The sequence below is a fragment of the Apium graveolens genome, chromosome 4 (genome assembly GCF_009905375.1).
Source record: "Apium graveolens cultivar Ventura chromosome 4, ASM990537v1, whole genome shotgun sequence".
Lineage (NCBI taxonomy): Eukaryota > Viridiplantae > Streptophyta > Magnoliopsida > Apiales > Apiaceae > Apium > Apium graveolens.
This window is the reverse complement of record NC_133650.1, coordinates 268,559,706-268,581,216: the sequence shown is the minus strand read 5'-3', so window position 1 is coordinate 268,581,216 and position 21,511 is coordinate 268,559,706. Positions and strand designations below refer to the sequence as shown.

At 32.7% G+C, this 21,511-nt stretch overlaps 1 pseudogene; it reads right to left on the bottom strand.

Annotated features, from left to right (window-relative positions):
• Positions 1-900: 900 nt before the first annotated feature.
• Positions 901-16,451, bottom strand: LOC141719618 (nuclear cap-binding protein subunit 1-like; annotated as a pseudogene).
• Positions 16,452-21,511: the final 5,060 nt, after the last annotated feature.

Sequence of the window (21,511 nt, the reverse complement as noted above, 5' to 3'; positions counted from 1 at the left end):
TGGTTACTTTTACAAGTCTGGGTCTGGATTTGGTACATGAGTATGATATCAAAGTTAGCGGAATCACTACTTGCCCAAACGGAGATACTCCTGGCATGAATAAACTGGGGACTTGTAAAATTGATAGCAACGCTATAAAAGGCATGCATCTGTATAAATTTGAAGAAAAGCGGGTTATGGCTGTGGCAGCACTCTAACTTCTCATCAGAAGCTGGTTGGTGAACATTTTTTCCCCTAACCTATATTGATTTGTTCCCTTTTTCCTCTCATTAATCTAGTTTACAGTAGTAGCTCTTCTGTTCCTTTATAAATCAAATTAAAAACATGAACTACCTTGTGAGCCTCAACCAATTCGATTACATGTCGAGGATATGTTCACATTAATATATTTATCAGAATGAGCACTCTCTCCTCAAGGGCCTTATCAGTGTTTATTTCTTAATCTTCTGAATTTTTGGCAACATTCTGATTGTTTGGAAAGCTGCTGTTTTGTAATTAGGTTTAGAATTATTTGTTGATCACAAGACACGGTTTAAATATTCTATAACTCTAATTTGTAATTTTAACCAATCTTTTATTCGGACACATCACAACTATATGGTTGGCTTCTTATAGAAATTACTAACTAGAGTTGGAAAACTAGCCTTAAAAATACTAGAACACTTTCCCCAGAACGCGAAACTTGAGCATCTCTCAGTGTTACTGTGAACTTTCAAGAATTAACATAACGATTTTTCTAGTTATAACAGAAACCGACATGAGATGCCAGTTGCAATATTGAACTATTATTATTATTTTTTTTAGATTAGTTGCAATATTGATTACTATATCCCAAATTTGAAACTGAAATTCTGAATAGACAAAGAAAATGATAAAATTGTAATAATGCTGCTCCAACACTGTACGTAAGAAGATGACATTATAGTACCCCACCGCAACTGCGCAAGTATGATGAGCACAATAAAATTTTACGGAGACAACTGTTTGAGTATCACCTACATGATGTATACCTAATATTCGTATTGTACATATTACTCTTCTCAATCAGCAGCTGACTACATAATTCATATCTTTTGCTTCCAAACCTTACACTTGCTCAGTTCAACAGATATATAGGTAATAATGTGTCAAATACAATAGCAGAACCATTTTAGCATAAGTTACAACGGCATAGTTACACCTAACCCTTAATAAAGAGCTTTCAGGAAAAGAGGATGAGTGTCTTCCACTGATAAATCTGTCTGTAGCTTCTCAATGTGAGGCCATATCTGTCAAAAACAAGGCATGTCAAAAAGGGAGACAACATACGCAGCAGCCATAACTTATGTTACGTATAAAAAATCCAAAAAACACAGAAGCACAAGGATGTCTCACTTTTGAAATCATTCAATATTCCATGTTTCACTAAATAATAATAACTATACTGTATATTATATATGTGTGTATCTATTATTATGATAAAAGGTAAATATGTTGACACTTTAAGGCTTAAGCACAAGTCATTTTCTAAATTACCCAGACTCTTCAATTTTGCCCTCATACCCGTGTCCGTGTCCATCGGACATGACATTGGTGTGGGTATGGGATCTGAGTCGGATCCTTCATATTGAAACCAGACATTTTAACCTTAAGAAATCTAGTTCAAAGGCCTCACAACTTAATCCTCTTAATTCTAGGGAGGGATGCCTATATATTACTATTTTCATGTTATCCTTTTGATTTATGTTATAAATATGACAAACAATAACGTATATGTTTACTTTATGTGGCAGAAGACACAAATTTATAAATGTAAAGTGTAAGGTATAAAAGGTTATATGCTGAATCCCGCACCCGTGTCCAATTTTGGTCCATATCCACAAATTCTAATTTAATAAAAACTAAGAATCTGACACTTGGATCCGCACCCGTATCCGAAACCCGTACCCGACTAACTTAGGTCATATTTATCAAGTTCCAAGGGATTTATGAAGCGAGATATTATCCTACTTATATACTGATATAAAGGCTACCAAGCCTCCATCAAGTATGGTCCATCAACAACCAGTTAAATATTGAAGTGGTCACAACTGAACACAACTGAAGTGAGGCACAACTATCAATTGTTTGATGATAGTTAATGGGGTCTCATTTCAATCAATTTAATGACCAATTGCATTTAGTTCAATATAATGACTGGACTTTGACATTTTTGTCCTTCGGAACATTTGACATGGCAGTACATGGCCGGAGACACAATACATTGGTCAAAATAATTCAACTCCTGGGAACATAAAACCTTGACAATGTCCCTTCCAGTAATCAATTAAGAGCATCTCCAAGAGACTAGCTATTTGACCCCTTAAATTTAAAATATAAGGAATTTAACATAAATTTCACTCCAAGAGACTAGCTATTTGTTCCTTAAAATTTGACATGCTCCTTTTCTACCTTACTTTTACGAAACCCTATCCCATCCGTTATTTCATTTTTATCATTAAAATATTCATTTCTCACCATTTTTTTCCTCTACTTCCTCTCTTTCTCTCTTTCCCTCTATAAATTTAATATTATAATAACAATAAGGAGCACATATAAAGAGTGTTGTCGGAGTTGTCTTTCTTTATAATGTCTTAAATCTATTTGTTTATAATATTTTTAAGGAATGCACTAAGAGACACTTGAAGATGCTCTAACCACCATAATTCTCTGTCCTTTCCAACAATCATTGCTATGACTATGACCTCTACCAAAATTTTCTCCTCTGTGACCTCTCTGAAACGTATCACCTAAATTTTTTTAACAGCATAGTATTATCACAACACTTGAACAAATAGATGAAATTAACTTGCCTCAGAAGCATATTGTCTTGAGAAGGCCTTGACATAGCCTAGAGTAGATAAGCACCACTGCTCTTTCTCAGTTACAATATAACCGCTGCTTACCCTCCCCCCAGTGGAATTACTGACAATTTCATTGAAAACAAACAAATTAAAAAACTTGCAAGAAAGAGCATAAAGTTGTTTTCTTCCAAAGAAAATATCAGAACAAAAATACCTTTTTTTAGGTCCTCCATTCTCTTGGTCCAGATCCATTGCAGATGAATCTTCAAGATCAATGGTCATTCCATCGGCATGATTGGATCTATGTGATTCTTTATCTCCAAATGCTTCATGTAGGCGTCCCGTCAACACATATGAGAAGCTCTTATACATGGAAAGAAACAATGCCTGTAAAATTGATAAACATTAACATTTTGAGATTGTCTGGAGATGTCCAAAAAACATAAAAGTAATTTGGGTGTCTGCATATATAGGTGTTGGCGAAATCTAGCAAAACATAGGCTATTAGGCCGATATCGTCCTTAGTTTTACTATACCTTTACTAATGTAAGTGCGGAACTAATAAAGTGAAGAGGATGACTTCACATTAGCTTGAGTGTCATTTTTATACAAGGACCAAACCAAACGGGATCCATACTACTAGCAATTAACTTTTACATATATTATTGTAACTGTAGGCCCTAGAAAACACACACATCAATTACATATACATATAGCATGTATTTATTTACATAAATCCACTTCTATAAGAATATATCAATAAGAAATTTTTAATTTTTTTTTAAAAAAGTAAACACCGTGTACTGACCTCAATCTCCTCGAGGGCTCTGGAAAAAAGAGCCTCCTTCGCTTCTAATGTTTCTCAAACAGATACCTCCTCCTATTTCGCCTTTTCAGCACTCGTTTTTAAACGCTTCATTCTTGCTGGATTTTCACCAAAAACGGGTTCACCATCAAGAAGCATAAGCTTTCCTTCTGCAGCATCCAGCTCTGCTTGAGTTTTGGATACACTTTCTTCAGCAGATACAACATTCCTTTTAAGAAGTGTAATCTCTTTTCTTAGATCAGAGATACGGTGGTATGTTTTATTAATGCATTTCTGAGAATCTGTGAGTTTGAACAACGAAATAATCAATTCAATAGAAGAATAAATATTAGGAACTTGAGAAAACATACAATCATACACTCAAATGATACAAAAGTTAAAAATTATATACTGAGATAGATGGAAAAGGGCCGTACAAATAGCCAGAATCAGAAGAACTAATAAGAAATCCAAGTTAATTTGCAATTCGTACCCAACCAATATACCAAAACAATAACCAAATGTAAAAAACAAAAATGTCAAAACTACACATTAGTTATAATTATGCTTGTTTGTACACGTGTCTATTTGCGGGCAAATGGACCGAGTCTTGGAGACAGACAAAAATTTGGGAACTTTAAACCTAGTGACCTTTATCTGGAGGTTAGTATCAAGTGCAGATGAAGTCTGATACTGAATGGATATAGGCAAATATGCTCACATTTCTTAAGAATTATGCATTCTGAAAGCAGGGGAGGGGAGGGGGAGCAATGAGCAGAAATTATATTTCTGTTCTCCTAGACAATGAATAAATTAATGTTAATTCTGTGCAAACTCTCACGGCCAAATTCTCACTACTGTTCTGGATCACAGTACTGATACAATTTACAAATAGTTAATGATCATGGTAAAAATTTATCATACTTTCATGGCGTGGCCATACCAACTAGGGTCTCTGCTGTCAGGAAAACCGGAAGTAGTAACTACTTTATCATGATAATTTACACAAATAGTGATCCATGTAACATTTTTGCTTAATATAAAGTTTACCACTGTTTGCGTGAGTTTAATTATCAAAAAAATATATTATAAAACTAAACTAATTTGGCTCCAGAAGACAATAAACTTTCCTAGAAAGGTAAAGAATCATCAACTAATTAGAAAAAAAAAATCAGCAATCACATAGGATGGTACCTCCCATAGACCATCAGAAGTATGGAATAATTCAACATTAGTTGGTGAGAACACCCATCTAACAATGGCCAAATTAGATTATTAGCCTATAACCCATCATTCTATCAATTGTTAAGGCTGTCATCTGAGTGCTGTTCTTCCAAAAACAATTGACTTCATCTATAAGCAATATCTGTTTTTCTTGGTCAGGACATATCTTTGCAATAACTTGGCCATCTCTCTCCAAGACTGTAATTAGATGAGTAAAGCTTTTTGATCCAATGTCAAGAAGGGTATGAACAATCACTTTGAGAGCAACATCCAAACCATGGATTGGGACCACATTTTCATCCATCCAAACTATAACCTCACGGGCCATTTTCCTCCCTTTCACCATGGCCTTGATTTCAGAAGAGAGGGCAAGTCCGGTTTTATCTGCATCTTCCGCACTATATTCAAGTTTGGTCCACCCTTTGGAGGAAGGAGCTCCTCTAATGCAGGGGCATTTTCAATGCTCTACACAATGAAAAACAAAAAGAATGTCAGTTATAATCTAACATATAATCACAGACACTAACACACATAAATATACGTACACACACATACATATATGTACACACATATATATATACATACATATATATATAATTTATATATTCATATGGATTATGTTCCAAAGATTTTAAAGCTTCTTCAAATATACATATATCTTTTGAATATATACACATTCATATGGATTATGTTCAATTTTGGCAGGAAGAACTGCAAAAAGGGCATTTTCACTACTCTATGCTGGAAAGATTATATACTAACTAAAAAAAATCCTATACATCTATTTCAAAATTTTTTTTTTACTAAAATACAAATAATTATGGCACAATATTTACAATATTAACTAATGGTACTACACAATACACATGCAACTAGGTACCGTTTAAACATATGGAAAGTGGATTTAACTTTAAAAAAATAATTTATGAGCTATAAGGACGTTCAGGAGGCTCCACAAAGGAGTATCAAAAGTGCTGTAATGTAGACATCCTGCGTGGACCTATATGGCTATCATTCAGGAGCAAAAGACAATTAAAGGTAAAACAGTGATGATGCTTTGAGACTGTGCCGCGAGCGATAAAGAAAAGATAAATTGTGAAGAATCTGAGCAATAAAGGTGCCACAAAAATACGGAGCTTAATAAGATTAATGCATCAAAAAAGCAACCAGGAACAATATATTTGAACAGAGATGAAGTGGTTACAAATAAGCAGAAGAGTTACATTGACAAGCATCATCAATCTAATGCGGACACATTATTATGTCCATGAAGAAGGCTTTATCAAGGATGTGTACAGAATACTTGTTTTCTATTTCTATCCACACTCGGGAAAATTTGATGGTAGTACAGGCAACAAAGGAGAGGATACAGGAGCAGGGTGCTGCCCAGTGCCCACAATTATTTGGTCGGAAAAGATTCAGGCGAACACTTTTTAGAAAGCATGTTGCACATATTAGACTGTGGAAAATGAATGAGAACATGACGTGCAATATGAACAAGGCAAGGAGGATAACTGGAATATCAGAGTTCACGCAGACTGAAACAGCTTTTTGGCTACTTATAGTTAGTATTAATGTTCTTCAAAAACTTTGCATAATAGCTATAGTCACTTACTAGTATGAGAATCAGCAAGGGTAAAAGAGTATTTTGTATTTCATATTTAAGTCAGTAACGGGAGGTATAGTCTAAAATACTCGTAACAGTCTTTGTATTTTCATTATGTGATATATGAAAGGAAATCATTTTTTACCAGTATCTCTTTCTCTCTTTATAACCGCTTTTTCTATCTGGGGTTTCTATCTCAAACTCTCTGTAAACTCTGTTTCTCACTCATTTCTGCTCTAAATCAAACTGTTTCTCTCTTAATCTCTCTGATTCTCTCCTAATTCTCATTTCTTTGCTGTCTATCTCTTACTTTCTGCACTTTAATAACAGGAAGGTAAAAAAACACTGAAAAAAACTTGAAAACCATAGAAAACCTTAAACTTGCATTTTTGTATCTTGTCTTTACTTCTATCTGCTCATTTCCTAATTGTTGCATCAGATTCTTTTTCTTTGTTTTACTATTTTCATCCTGTCACTTCAATTTACCTTTTCATTGTAATAGCCGATAGCAAGGGGGGATAAGGATCAGATTCCATAGTGATAGTGGTAATGTCGGATGGGGAAGCGGAACGGAGCCTTGTTACCATTAAAGAATCCTCATTTCACCCTTAATTCTTTTAGCATATATACATATCCAAAGTACTGCAACTAGTAGAGATAAAAATGATTACTACAATCATGAAGAGTTGAATACAATAGCTATATAATACGTTCCTTTCAAGTAAGTCCTCTTTTCTATTAAAAAAAATCATCTCTCTAACTTGAATTTTATCAACTTGAATTTTTTCATTAAGTTTGGCATGAAGAATTACCTGCTTAACTTTGTCCCAGTATGACAAATGGACTTCTCTTTCTAAAACCTCCTGAACAAATACACGTTTCGGAGCCCATTTTGGAAGGTTCAATACATAAGCCCATTCTTCCCATGGCCAGATAAATTGAAAATTTGATCTGCAAAATTGACGATCGGGATATATATTAACCATAGCATATAATGCAATAAAAATATTTAAACTTCCAAACTTTAAAGAGGTATCATTAATCAAACTTCCAAAACATTTGATCTTACAATTTAGTGTATTTTTCCCTCAATATATATATATATATATATAAAATTAACAATCAACTAGCACCGATCTGTAGTTCTACTTTTTCCGCCAACAAAATTTAAGAGTGAACAATCTTTACTCAAATTACACAATTCGAAACATATATACACCTTGTATATAGTTGTTCAGAAGTGTGGTAACCCATTTATATTTTTCACAATTCTGCAAGGGAGAGAGCCACATGATATGATAATATATAAGCATCCCAAGAGCCAACTTAGATAAAGCCCTTTGCTTGCCTAAACACATTATTTCAAGTTTCCTAATAAACCTTACAGAGTTACAGGGAATAAATTGTGCAAGTACCCCTCAAACTGTCAAATTTAAAAGGTTGAAAATTTATTTAAGGTGTTAAATTAGAACAAGAATGGTACTGAAAAATTTATTACAAGGCCAGGAAAGGTACTTAAATATATTAAATACATAATGATGATCAATAAGTAGGTTCAATTCAGGGTGCAGATTAAGAATCATAACATTTTGATGGATATAATTCAAATCACTGCACAGCAGGTGCAATGCAAATAACAAGTAAGCACTTACTGCCAGCCATGGCCAAACTTACAAATGGTGTGAGAACCAGAACTTAATTTATGGCCAAACTTACAAATGGTGTGAGAACCAAAGGATGATAACAAACTCAAGATTAAGCGAGCCGGAATTCATGGCCCAAGATAGCAGCCGGAGATGGATCTGGAGATGGATGTGGTTAATTGTAGCCGCCCCAAACCTTTTCTTTCATTCTAAGATATCAATCGGGTAAGTTCTGGGTTAAAAAAACCCTATTTCTATTATTGGGCCGGGTCGGGTACTGGGTCGGGTACTGGGTCGGGTCGGGTAAAACCCATGAACGCCAGAATATAAAGTCGCTCCTCGACTATTTTTCTCCCAGCGACTTAGCGACTAGTCGCCGACTAGTCGACGACTAGTCGTCGACGTGATAACAGTGCATCTAATAGTCATGTTTCTTTTAGCATCCACACAGATCGCTCCACCTTAGCCTTCACCACTTAACAAGTGTAATAATTTCCTATGGGTTGAGTTGGGCAGAAGGTGCCTGAGTTGCACCTGAGTTGCAGATTCCAACATTAATGACTGAAAAAATTTTGTGCATTTCTTTTTTCATTTATGTTCTCTATTAGTTATACGACCTTAATTCATAAAAGAAAATTTATATATTATAAAATTTTATTATTTCTTGTATGTAATAAATTGGCAGTAAATCTGTTTGTTTACAAGGAGACATACGTTCCTTTTATATATAAAATTTACCTTCTAAATATCTGATTTAAATATTAAAATTTTATTATATCGGTGGATTCAAAACTAAGAAAAAGGAGATATATCGATGGATACAATATAACATTAAAAACAACCAAAAGAACCTTGATTAAACACGAATTATATATAACTAAAGATAGATATATTGTTTACATAATAAAATAATTATTAAACAACGACAAAAAACAGATCTCTCTCTTGACCTAATTCCTTATTTCTCAAAAAATCTAATTAATAATTATAAGCTTTTATTTGTAAAAAATTAAATTTTCGCCCATGCGTAGCGGGCAAGAAATACTAGTATATATATATATATATTTGTCCCATTCCATACCTAAACATGTGGAATTCAATTGATAAGATGTAGGTCAGAACATTGAGATTACAAGAACATAGGAAAATTTCTGGAAGGAAGATAGTAAGTATATCAATAAGCTTGTTGACTGTGATGATGAAGACTTTTGTTTATGCTATTTTAAATCATTGGCTTGCCTCTCTATGTGTGTCCTTAAATACATCTAAAGCATAATGCATAGACATATTTCAACAGATTTCACATATGTGAAATATTTAACACAATAATGCAGTACATGGAAAAAAGAAATAAAATATAATCAATGTTCATTATTCTTTTCACACATATATAGTGCTAGCTTATGGGGAAAGAAAAAGGCGCAGCAGAGAAAGAAAACCAACTCAATTTAAGAAGAAAATTGCGTTTATGATATTTAAAATCATCGTAAGCATCTGCGGGTGTCCTTGTATGCATCGAAAGCATAGTGCACACATATATTTCTATTTATCTCAGATATGTGACAATATAACATGATACTCCGTTACAACATGGAACGAGAAACATAATATATGATATTATAAAGAATATGCTTCTTACAAAGATATAGTCCTGCTAAGTTCTTAAACAAAAAGAGGTACATTAGGAAATGAATACTACCTCAATTAGTTCGGATCCTCCCCAAGGAAGACAAGACAGAATACATGTAATATAGAAGTCAGCGCATGCTTGCCAGGAGGAAATTCCTTTCTCTTCATCCACTAACGTCGCAGCAGATGATAGCAATGTTTCAAAGACAACAAGTAAAGCAGTTGGTTGCACAACTTTGCAGCACATCTGAAGAAAAAAAGAGGTATATAAGTGCAAGCTTTTTCCGTACCTTGTTATTACATTCCTATTTGTACAGGGGATGGTAAAATGGAATAAAAAAGACAAGGATCAAAGGCTTCTGAATTATGCTAACATCAAGATTTTCTTTCATTCAAAAATCTAATAGAAGATAGGAATGCCTTATAGTTTACCAACTCTTTTGTAATTCAAAAATGTACTGCTGTACATTTACAATGTCGTTTAATCGATGGCCTAAATTCTTTCAGATATTTTAAATCTACATCTCAACTTAACCTTTACTGGAGTACACATGCTGAATCAACTTACAGTCTATTCAAATCCTTTAACCTTTCCAGCACTACAACATATAACAATGATTATAAAAGGAATGGAACATCAAAACTATAATACCATCCGTGTACCTACCAAAACAGTAAGAAATCGCATTAGTATGCGGATCCTGCTGCAATTTCCATCATCCAGAGCTCCCTACAACAGTAAACAAGAAAATGGTGATTATCCAAATAAGTACATGTCACCAATAAAGTGATAAGTAGATGATGCAGGATAAGAATTGAGAAAATAACTATTTATTAAACAAGATCGATAATAAGAGAACAGGCGATGAATTATACGAATCCCAAGAATATTTAATCAAGATTATTCTCAAGAAAGTTTATAATCAAAGCTAAGTAATAATGTGGGGGATTACATCACTTATATAGACTATAAAACCCTAGTATTAAACCTAATGGACTAAGGCCCATGAACAATTGGACTTTATTATAAATAAACTACTCAAAAAATATACTCCTAGCCCCACATATAGAACATATAGATAAATACATCATTTATCTTTACACTAAATATATATAAACTAATTAATAACATATATATTAATTGTTTATTCTCGTTCCTCATCATTCTCCCCTTGTTAGAGAAAAATCACCACGAGTGTTGTAAAAAACAAGAATCATGCAAGAATGAGATGGAACCAAGATGAACTTTATGTTCTTCAACAGAAACGGTTGAGGTGAAAGAAACACTGAAAATAAACAAGCAAGCGAGGGTAGTTTAGGCATGTACTCCGGAATGATGAAGTCGATGTGCTCAACCTCAATAATATCATCAAATACTCTATGATCCTCGACAATATGAAAGCAGCCAGGTTATGACTTAATTTCTTTCACTTGCTCCTCACTTGCAACCTCTATATGCTCAACTGTTTTAACCTCCTTAACTGGATCTTCTGTAATTTGTTTAACCTCCTCAATGTAAGCTTCCGTGGCAGCTTCTTCGATATGCTCAACTTCCATCTCCTCTTTGATCATCTTCTCATTTTCCAAATGTACAAGAAGTTTAACCTGAGATGTGAGAGTCTCAAAAGCCCTATGTACTTCCACCTTTGCAAGTTTGTAACTATCATCTGCAAGTTTGTATTTTTCTTTCCTCAGCTCAATATGATACTTGTTTTCCAGCCTTTCAAGTTCATAATATTGATTATCTAACTCCTTCAAGGTAAGCTCATATTGAAGTAACCAGCGGTCGCGACAACAAACATAGACTTCGTAGTAGAACTCATCACGTTCACGCTAAAGGAAATAAATATTATCTATCACAATATCAATTTGACGTTTGATATGAGCAGATATGTCTTAACATGGAAGAACTACTATTCAGGAGCAGATTCTGAAATTTCGGGGGGACTGCAGATTCTGAAATTTCAGTGGCTTCTTGGAACTTTCTGGAAGCTGAATTATAATTTATACAAGCTTTAGGGGCTGCTTTATAACTCTGCCAGGCTGAGGGGTCAGATTGTAGTGTCTAGAGTCAAGGTAGAAATGTGACAATGGTGTATAGGTATAAGGAGTGTATGTATATGTTATCTCAAAGTTCAGAGTTACCCCTTTCGTTTCTCACACACAAACTGATGGATGCACAAACTAATGTCTTGAGAACAGTCTTGACTCGTCACTGAACAGCGGAGGCAGCAATATAAACAGAGGCGACAGCAGCAGAGATTCCGGTGACGTTTCTGAACTCCAGCAGAAAATGTCCAGGTATGTCCTCTCTTCCCTGGTCTCTCTTCTTGTTGCGGATTAAATACTGGAACCAGTAGTGAGAAGTTGCGATTTTTGGTGATGAATAGATACGTAATTAGGGTTTTGTTTTAGGAGGTTCGTGTATGGGTCGGGTCGGGTATGATTTAGGATTTGGGGATTTAGGTATTAGGGTTCTGATTGGTGAATTAGGGCAGCAATTTGGTGGCTTTCTGGTGGGTGCAACGGTGTTGTGCTGGTAGGTTGTGTATGGTGGTTGGAGGCTAGGGTTTGTGGTAGATGGGGGCTGACCAAAGCGGATGAATATTGAACGGCAGCGGTGAACAGAGAATGGTGTGAGCAGTAAATACGAAGAACAGTAATAAAATCAGGAACCTGGCTCTGATCAATTTGATGCAGGACAAGAATTGAGAAAACAACTATTTATTAAACAAGATTGATAATAAGAGAACAAGCGATGAATTATACGAATCCCAAGAATAATTAATCAATATTATTCTCAAGAAAGTGTATAATCAAAACTAAGCAATAATGTGGGCGATTACATCACTTATATAGACTATTAAATCCTAGTATTAAACCTAATGAACTAAGGCCCATGAACAATTAGGCTTTATTATAGATAAACTACTCAAATAATATACTCCTAGCCCCACATATAAAACATTTAGATAAATACATCATTTATCTTTACACTAAATATATATAAACTAATTAATAACATATATATTATTTTTTTATTCTCATTCCTCATCAGTAGACCAACAATTATTATATAAAATTAAGCTGCATCTTAAAAGAGTCTCTCACTAACCACCAAAGGAGGTATGAAATCATAGTGCACTTCAAGTTAGAGACATATGAGAAGTCCTCAATAATTTAATCAATATTAAATATTAAAAACCGTTTATAATGTAAAAAACTGAGAGCAACAATCATTTTGAAATATAAGTATATCAAGGCTGTGCCACAAAAATGGTTTCAGAGAAAGTATAAAGGAAATCCACCAAATGACAGCAACTTCCTTCTGCTTTTAAACCGTGTGTACTCATCATTAAATATACAAGTTTAGGGTCAGTGTTATAACTAAAAAGGAAGAAGTTTACTTGATGAAACCTTTTTCATTGGTGGGGGAAGGAAGAAGATATTATCGGAATTAATTGTTAAAATCAGACATTCATAGTGTTCTCGACTTCTTGGTAAGTTGGCACACTCTTCGTAATTTGCTTACTAGGATAGGACAATTAAGTGAGGTACAAACAAAACAAGAGATAATCAGGTGTGAATGTAAAGAAGAACATAATCACATAAACAGAGCAGGGCAGAAGGCACCTACAACTTTATAATCAGATGTGGATGTATGTTTCGTAGTTAATACAATATCTTATGATGCATACCTATCAAAAAACTAAATGCAGTAACAATGAACAACGATACATGTATCTTATTTTAAAATTGAATTATTAATAGTGTTTAGGGAAATATATTCTAAAGGAAGCCAAAAATGTGAGACGTCACACAGTTCATAGACAGAATTAACTTGTATGCTGGTATGAGGTGATAAATTAGACATCCTTTATAAATATAATCAAAGCTTAAGGAAGCAATAATGATCCAGAATAGATCATCCTAAAGTAGGACCCATGTTATCTTTCAACCGATTCCCAGCTTGAACACTGTTTTACTTGTATCCAAAACTTTAAAATTCCTACAATTACGTTCTACTAGTCAGACCCTTGATAAACAACATGTAACAGAAAATTTACATAACAGCTAAAGAACATCCAAAAAAGTGAGGTATTTTTTTAAAAAAATGTAATCTTTTTTTCTAATTGAGGATAGCTTTTATGATTAACTAATCACTTGAAACAATTATGGACACAAGTTATATATTTTAAAAGGCAATCTAGAATTATAGGATTTTGGATGGGTTTTTAGTAATTATTAGAATAAACCAATACCGTTTAGTGACACTGCAATATATTTATACAATGCACAAACTGTTTACAACAATCTGAAATTGCAATTTACAACCTCGTACACTGGGAACAAAGCGTTTACTTTCGCTATACTTTACAGAACAACTGTGGACTGTGTGGTAATGTAGTTGAAAAAATGAAAATGGCGAGGGTCATGACAAAAATACAGGGTAACAGATTTATTAAATAGATACAAATTAATCATTTTTTTATATATTTTAATTTTTGGCATGTCTGATGGCACCATTACTAGCATTGTTGTCACAGCGGTCGACTAGCCGCGCAGTCGACTAGTCGGTTTGGAGAGCTCGACTTGCGAATTGTCGACTTGGTCGACTAATCAGTCCACTTATCTAGTCAGTCGACTAGTGCAAAATCCAATCATAATTTAAAACGAAAAAAATAAAAATATTTCTAAAAGCCTACTCAACATCAGCAACAATTAACATGCTAATTTCAACTTATAGTATATCTTTATGTGGGTGTGTTAATGTATGTATAAACTGATTAGAACTGAATATACATGTAGTATAATCTATTTATATAATTGTATAGTCACATTATCTATGTGAGTATATATAGAAGGGAAAATTAAAATGTATGGGTTAAACATTTTTATTTTGTGACTGATACACATATGAGTATGAGAATGTTAGACTTTTGTTGTGGAAAGTCACGTATATAAGATATATATTATTATATATTATTTAATTAATTATTATTAATTTGTCGACTAGTCAACGACTAGTCCACGACTAGTCGACAAGCTGGACCACAATCGACTCGACTCGACTTATCAACATGACAACCATGATTACTAGCAAAACATTATAAACAATAAGAGAGTTATCTTCAATCTGTCAACTTTAAATCTAAAGGAACATTTTGTATGCAGTCACAATTTAGAGTTGTTTACTTGCAAATTGGTGTGGATTGTTTCTACTATTTTCTTAACCAAGCCATCATTTTCCAAGTTCAACAACCCAACCTACAGAATGATGGAAAGTCATTAGTATTTATGAAGTGCAATACTTGGACTACAAAACTTCAAGTGATAGTCCAGAGCGCAGATGAGAGAGAAACAAAGTAAATAAACTTACGTTGTGTTCCGAAAACTGTTAATTGTTGTTTTTTGTGAGAAAAGAAAAGAAGGAAAAGATTTGATTTCTTCTACTTGATTTCTTAGAAGGAAAGAAAAGAATTTCTAAATATTTGAAAATAAAATCCTTTTACATTTGTCCCACTTTTGGAAAGATTTGGGAAGAAAGGAAAATAGGCCATTTTCCGTACTTTTCTTGCTTTGGTTCAGGAACACAACGTAAATTAAACAAAACAAAAAAATTTGAATGGAAGATAAATTCTAAGAAAATATTCGCCATACCACTGTCCCATACAGAGGAATCTTGTGAGGCAATTGCTCGGCACATTCAAGAAGAAACTGCGACAACAGAGAGTATTTGGTCAGAATTTATACTGTATCAATAACAAAGCTCCCTTACATTTCCAGAGTGAAACTATACAACCAGATTTAGTTTGGCAAGCATTTATAATTCCAATATTTTAATAAATGAAAAGTAACTATTATGAGGAAACAACTTTTCTAAAGATAGCGTCATAATTAACTTGAAAAACACAAGATAATTTAAAACGACACCTACTCATGTGATTCAAATTGACAAAATCACTGTGTTTAACATGTCACCACATTTTAACCCAATAGCATGTAGTAAAAAAATCCGCCTATTTAATCACTTATCTTTGATGCGAAATGTATCACCAAACATCAATAAATATAAATCACGTGGACAGCGTGCCATCAACCTTAAATCACTAATGTATTTACTACACCTCCTAAGGCCAAGTTCTTTTTCTCCGAACTTAAAATACTCTAAATTTTCCTCTACAACACACATCCTAAAATTCAATACATTCACCAACGCAAAAACGAACAAATTCTAAACACCACAAAAATACGTACCTTTAAAATACTATCATCCTCGCAAAGTTCTAGCTCCCGCCGAAGCAAACCAAAGCAGGTCTCCTTCAATTCAATACGTTAAAAACATGAATTCAAAATAATAACACATTTTACTCAAGCACAAAACTAGTGCATACATATTCAATTACTGAAATTCACATAAGTTGAAAATAAAATGATAATTAAATAAAAAAAATAAGGTGCAATTGAGAAAAATAAAAAGTGGAGTAAGAAAGAGAACTGACAATGTGATCTCTGAAATTAACAGTTCCACCATAATCGGGGGATTTTTCGCCAATTCGAAGAATTAGAGTTCGCCAGCTACTCATCTTTTCTAAAAAAAACCCATCTTGTGACTGTGTGTGTATTTATTTATTTAGGGGACACACACTGAATGAATAGCCCATCAGAAACTTAAACCCGACCTGTCTGTTCTGTTGTCCCGATGATTACAAAACAATTTTTTTAGAAAAGAATTACAAATATTGCAGAGAGAATTGTATTTTTCACCCCTTAAATTTGGCCAAAATCTCAATATTGTAAACCTATTTTCATAAATTGCAGTTTGCATCCCATACTTTGAAATCTGCATCAAGTTGCACCTTTTTTACCAAATTTTGTCAACTTTTTTGCCCAAATTATTGTCCTCAACAACATATATAATCTATTATTGAAGAGAAAAGATGAGATATATTATTGGAGACAACATTTAGGGCTAAAAAATTAGGCAAAAAGGATGTATGTTGAATCAGATTTTAAAGTAAGAGGGAGCAAACTGCAATTTATGAAAATAAGTATACAAAATTGAGTTTTGGCCAAATTTAAGGGGTGTAAAATACAATAATGGGCCAAAATGTCACTTATGGGTGTTAAATGACCCAAAATGTTACTTTTGAAAATAATGGTCCGAAATGTCATTTCATAACGGCACTTCGTATTGTGTTTTGAATTTTTTTTGAAATATGAAAACGCTACATCGTGTAGCGTTTTGACACTTTACTTTTTTTTATTTATTTTATAATGTGCAAAACGCTAGATGAGGTAGTGTTTGGGGGCCAAAACGCTACATGAACTAAAACGCTACTTTATTTAACGTTTTGTACATATGAAAAAATAAAGTGTCAAAACGCTACACGAAGTTCCGTTTTGAGTCTTTTACATAAACGTTACACGATCTACCGTTTTGAAATGACATTTAGGGTCATTATTTTCAAAAGTAATATTTTGAACCATTTTTAACCCCAAAGTGACATTAGGGCCACCACCCCGATAACGTGGAAACAATTTGTAACTTGATTGTCCATTATTTTTTTAGATGTTTATTTCCCTTTAATTATTCACCATAGTCATTAAATTGTTTAAATTAGATAGATTAAAATTATTATTATTGCTTTCACTAGTTTAATATGTGTTTTCGTAACAACAATATGCATTTTGAAATATAGCTTTTAAATTAGTGTTATTAAAATCCGTGATTTCGCCGATTAATCAGAATTACAAAAGTTTTGATGATTAACTTGGAAAACTTTTTGTTGCTAGTTATTAGTATATCGAGATGTTATCGGTGAAAATATTTTAGATAAATTTTTTAGTTATATTTTAATTATAGGAAACAAGGTTTTTAGTCGGCTTACATGGTTATAAAATGGTTATAAAAATCGGTCAATTTTTCAAAAATTGAGGATAAATTTCTCAAAAATCGGTTATTTTTTTTGTCAATTTTGAACAATTTCTGATAAAATGTCGAAAATCGTTTGATAAATTGCAAATTGGTATCTCAATCAAATAGTTCTAAATTTTGTAAACATGCTCGCTTCATTAATATTTTATAATTTTTTTGTTTTATGTAACTTATAAATTTAATAAAATATCGAAATTAATTGATATATAATTATAACCTTATTATGAGAATTTTAATTTGAATGTGTATAACTTCTAGTTTAAATTAAATTATAAATATTTCATGAGATTTGAATCATTAACATTATTATTATGTTTATAAATAAAATGTAATTGTTTGTATGCGGCAGCCTCAAACTTGAGAATTTTGGTAGCGCACAAATAAAAAAAAAATTGTAGTTGGCGAAATTCAAACCCATAAACTTGAGTAGTGTATATTATTTTAGTATTTCGATTTAACAGAATCGCTTAATTAAAAATATCTGACACTGATTGAGTTAACCAAATCAAACTAGAAAAAGCACCAAATTTTATTCATTCTGGTTACTATAAATATTATAGATTATACTTGAACAAAATAAATGTTGATTGAATAAGTATTTATGCATTTGATTTTTTTGATTCTTGACCGTTTATTTGTATTCTAGTTTTGTTATTAATCGAATCATTCTATAAATTGTCAAGAGTAACTTTTTTTAAAATTGAATTGATTTCTTTTTAGTTGTCGGTATTTAAAAGAATTATCAAAATACACCATTTTCCAAATGTTCAAAATACCATTTGTTGAGAAGTTTCACCCAAAATAACTGTTAAATACGCATGAAGGAGATGCGTAAACGAATTTTTAATTTTTATGTAGATAATGCATATATAATATGCGAATTCTTTAATTAATAATATGTGAAGTATACGCATGTAAAACATGTGTATACCCTTTCAATAAAAAATAAATAAATAACTCGCATTTCCAAGAGTGCATGGACTACGCTTTTGGATAATGCATATTTAGCAGGTATTTTGGGCGGATTTTAGCGCCTTTAAGCATTTTGAATTTTAAGATAACAAAAATGGGTATTTTGATACAACATACACATTGTTGATGGGCTCGCTATTTTCAATTTACCTATCAAAGATTTTAATAACATAATTGAATTAGTATAAGCTAGTACAAAATGGATTTTATATATCGGTTAAATTAACGTTATATCAATATGTCGGTGATACATATAACATGGGAACTTTTTGTGTCGGTTAAAGCATCGACACAAATATATAACATACACAAATATATAATATATGTTGGTCAGAATCTGACACAAAAAAATGTTTCGAATGAACAAAAAGTTGTCACAACCGCCAAAAAATGTTATTAATTGTCACATGAAGTATTACATTTTGGGTCTGCCTTTTATAATACCGGCATATAATATATTATTTTTTTTGTGTCAGACTTATTAACAACCGACGCTTATGATATATATTTTATATGTCACCTTGAACAACCGACACATATAATTTAATAAAAAAATATATTTTTTTTTCTTATTCTTCCAAAGTACCAATTTTCTTAAACAACCAAATACCAAAAAAATTGCTTCTACCTGATAGTTAATATGTAACCAAACAGCCAATACGCTTAAAAAAGTATAATTAGATATCATGAATTAATAGTTAAATAGGTGTAATACATCATACAAAGTAAGACTGCCTTTAGGATTACAATTGTTAAAATAAAAAAATAGTATCATATTTCACACTTTTTGTTTCACACCATTCAGCTGAGGAAAAATCGTAAAACATGTTCATAGCATCTACAATATCATGTTGCACACATTTCTCACATGATGATAATGCAGAACTAGAACTTGATGCATTATTTACATCTTGTTGTGCAAGACATACCTGTATTATAACAAGACTAAGTCAAATTGACAGCCCTAAGAATTAGTTATATGATAATCTAAGTTTGCATTTTGTATTGTATTACTTGAGTCTATAAAAGTGTCAATAGATTATACTGGATTATTTTTCTGTAAACAGTCTCAAACCTAAGAATAAACTCTGGAAGAAGATCATGCCTCATAGAAAGTGTGAAGAAGCTTGGAGTTGAATAAATCTATTTTGGGAAAAATATTATAAGTCAAAATATCTACAAGTTACAGATCAAGTCATATAGAGAAGTCATTCGAGAACTCCAGAATGACTTATCGAGAAGTCCAAAACAGCTTATAGAGAAGTCTCAGAGATATCGACAAGTCAAAATGAAGATATGAAGATCGAAGATATTGACAAGTCATTTCTACATTAGAGAACTCAGAGATATCGACAAGTCAAAATGAAGATATGAAGATTAGAGATATCAATAAGTTAATTCTACATGCAAAGACTTGGAGACCTCGACAAGCAAAGCTCATTCGAGAATTCAGAGATCTTGACAAGCCAAGTTTATATTCGAGAACTCGGAGATCTCGACAAGTCAAGTTCACATTCGAGAACTTAGAGACATCGATGAGTCAAAACACTTGTAGAGAACTAAGAGATCTCGATAAGCCATTATATTTATCGAGATGGCAGTTCTCTATAGTTCAAACTGGAGATCTCGATATAAACCTCAAGTACGGAATGCAGACCAGTTAAAGATCCAAGATTGTCAATCAACAAACAAATCAATCACTAATTTGAAAAGTCTACAAAAAGCAGCTTGAATAGTACAAGGTCAAAGACCAAGATTAACTGATAAAGTAAAGTCACAGTCATGCACGATTTGCAAAGATACACTAAGCCATAAATAGAAAGTTTTAGTTAACTTAAAGTAGGGTTTAGTACATGCTATTGCATGTTGCGTAAAACCTGTGTTTACTGTTCAATAAAGTAAACACTGGATGCTTTGTTTTAAGTTGTAACAAATAGATAAAAAATTATTGTACCTCTCTAAAAAAAGAAGCTAAGTTATTTATCAACAAAGAACCCAAAAATTTATAGAAAGACATACTTGATTTTAATATAAAATTAAGTGAGTTTTGAAGATAGTGTGTTTATGTGCATGTTTTACCATTTTTGTTAGAACACTTTATCTCTACAAATTAGATTGCTTTGTTCACCATATCCATAACAGTTTAAAAAACTTAAAAATAATCCAAAACACATTCACCCCCTCCCCTTCTGTGTTGTATTCATTACCTAACAAGTGGTATCAGAGCAAAATCTGAAAGCAAACAGATTAAAGATCTTGGAAGAATGAATACACAAAAGCTTAGCAGTATCAAAATCCCTACCTTTGACAGATTTAACTACACATTATGGAAAAAGAAAATGATACTGTTTATAAGGATGACTAACCTATTATATATTCATATCCTCAAGAATGGCCATTTCACCCCCATGGAAAGAGTTGACGAATCTAAAGATGGAGACATGGTCATTCCAGCTCATTATGCTCATAAGGATCCCTCACAGTACACTGAACCTGAAAAGGAGAAAGTCTCTATGGATAGTGGCTTGCAGCTGATTTTAATAGAGTCACTTGACAATGTAACGTACAATAACATTGTCAACTGTGACACAGCCAAATAGATCTGGGAGAAGATAAAAATTCTATGTGAAGTAACAGAGGAAGTTAGGTCAAATCAAAGAAGGATTTTGGTATCTCAGTATGAGGGTTTATGGCTAAACCAAAGGAAAGAATTACTGAAGTTTTTGAGAGGTTCAATAAATTGATAAATGACTTGCAGCTACATGATAAATATTATGAAGCCGAGGAGGTTAACCTAAAGTTCCTGCTAGCTCTTCCTGACCATCTTGAACAGAAAACATCAGTTATTAGAGAAGGAAAAGATCTAAGCAG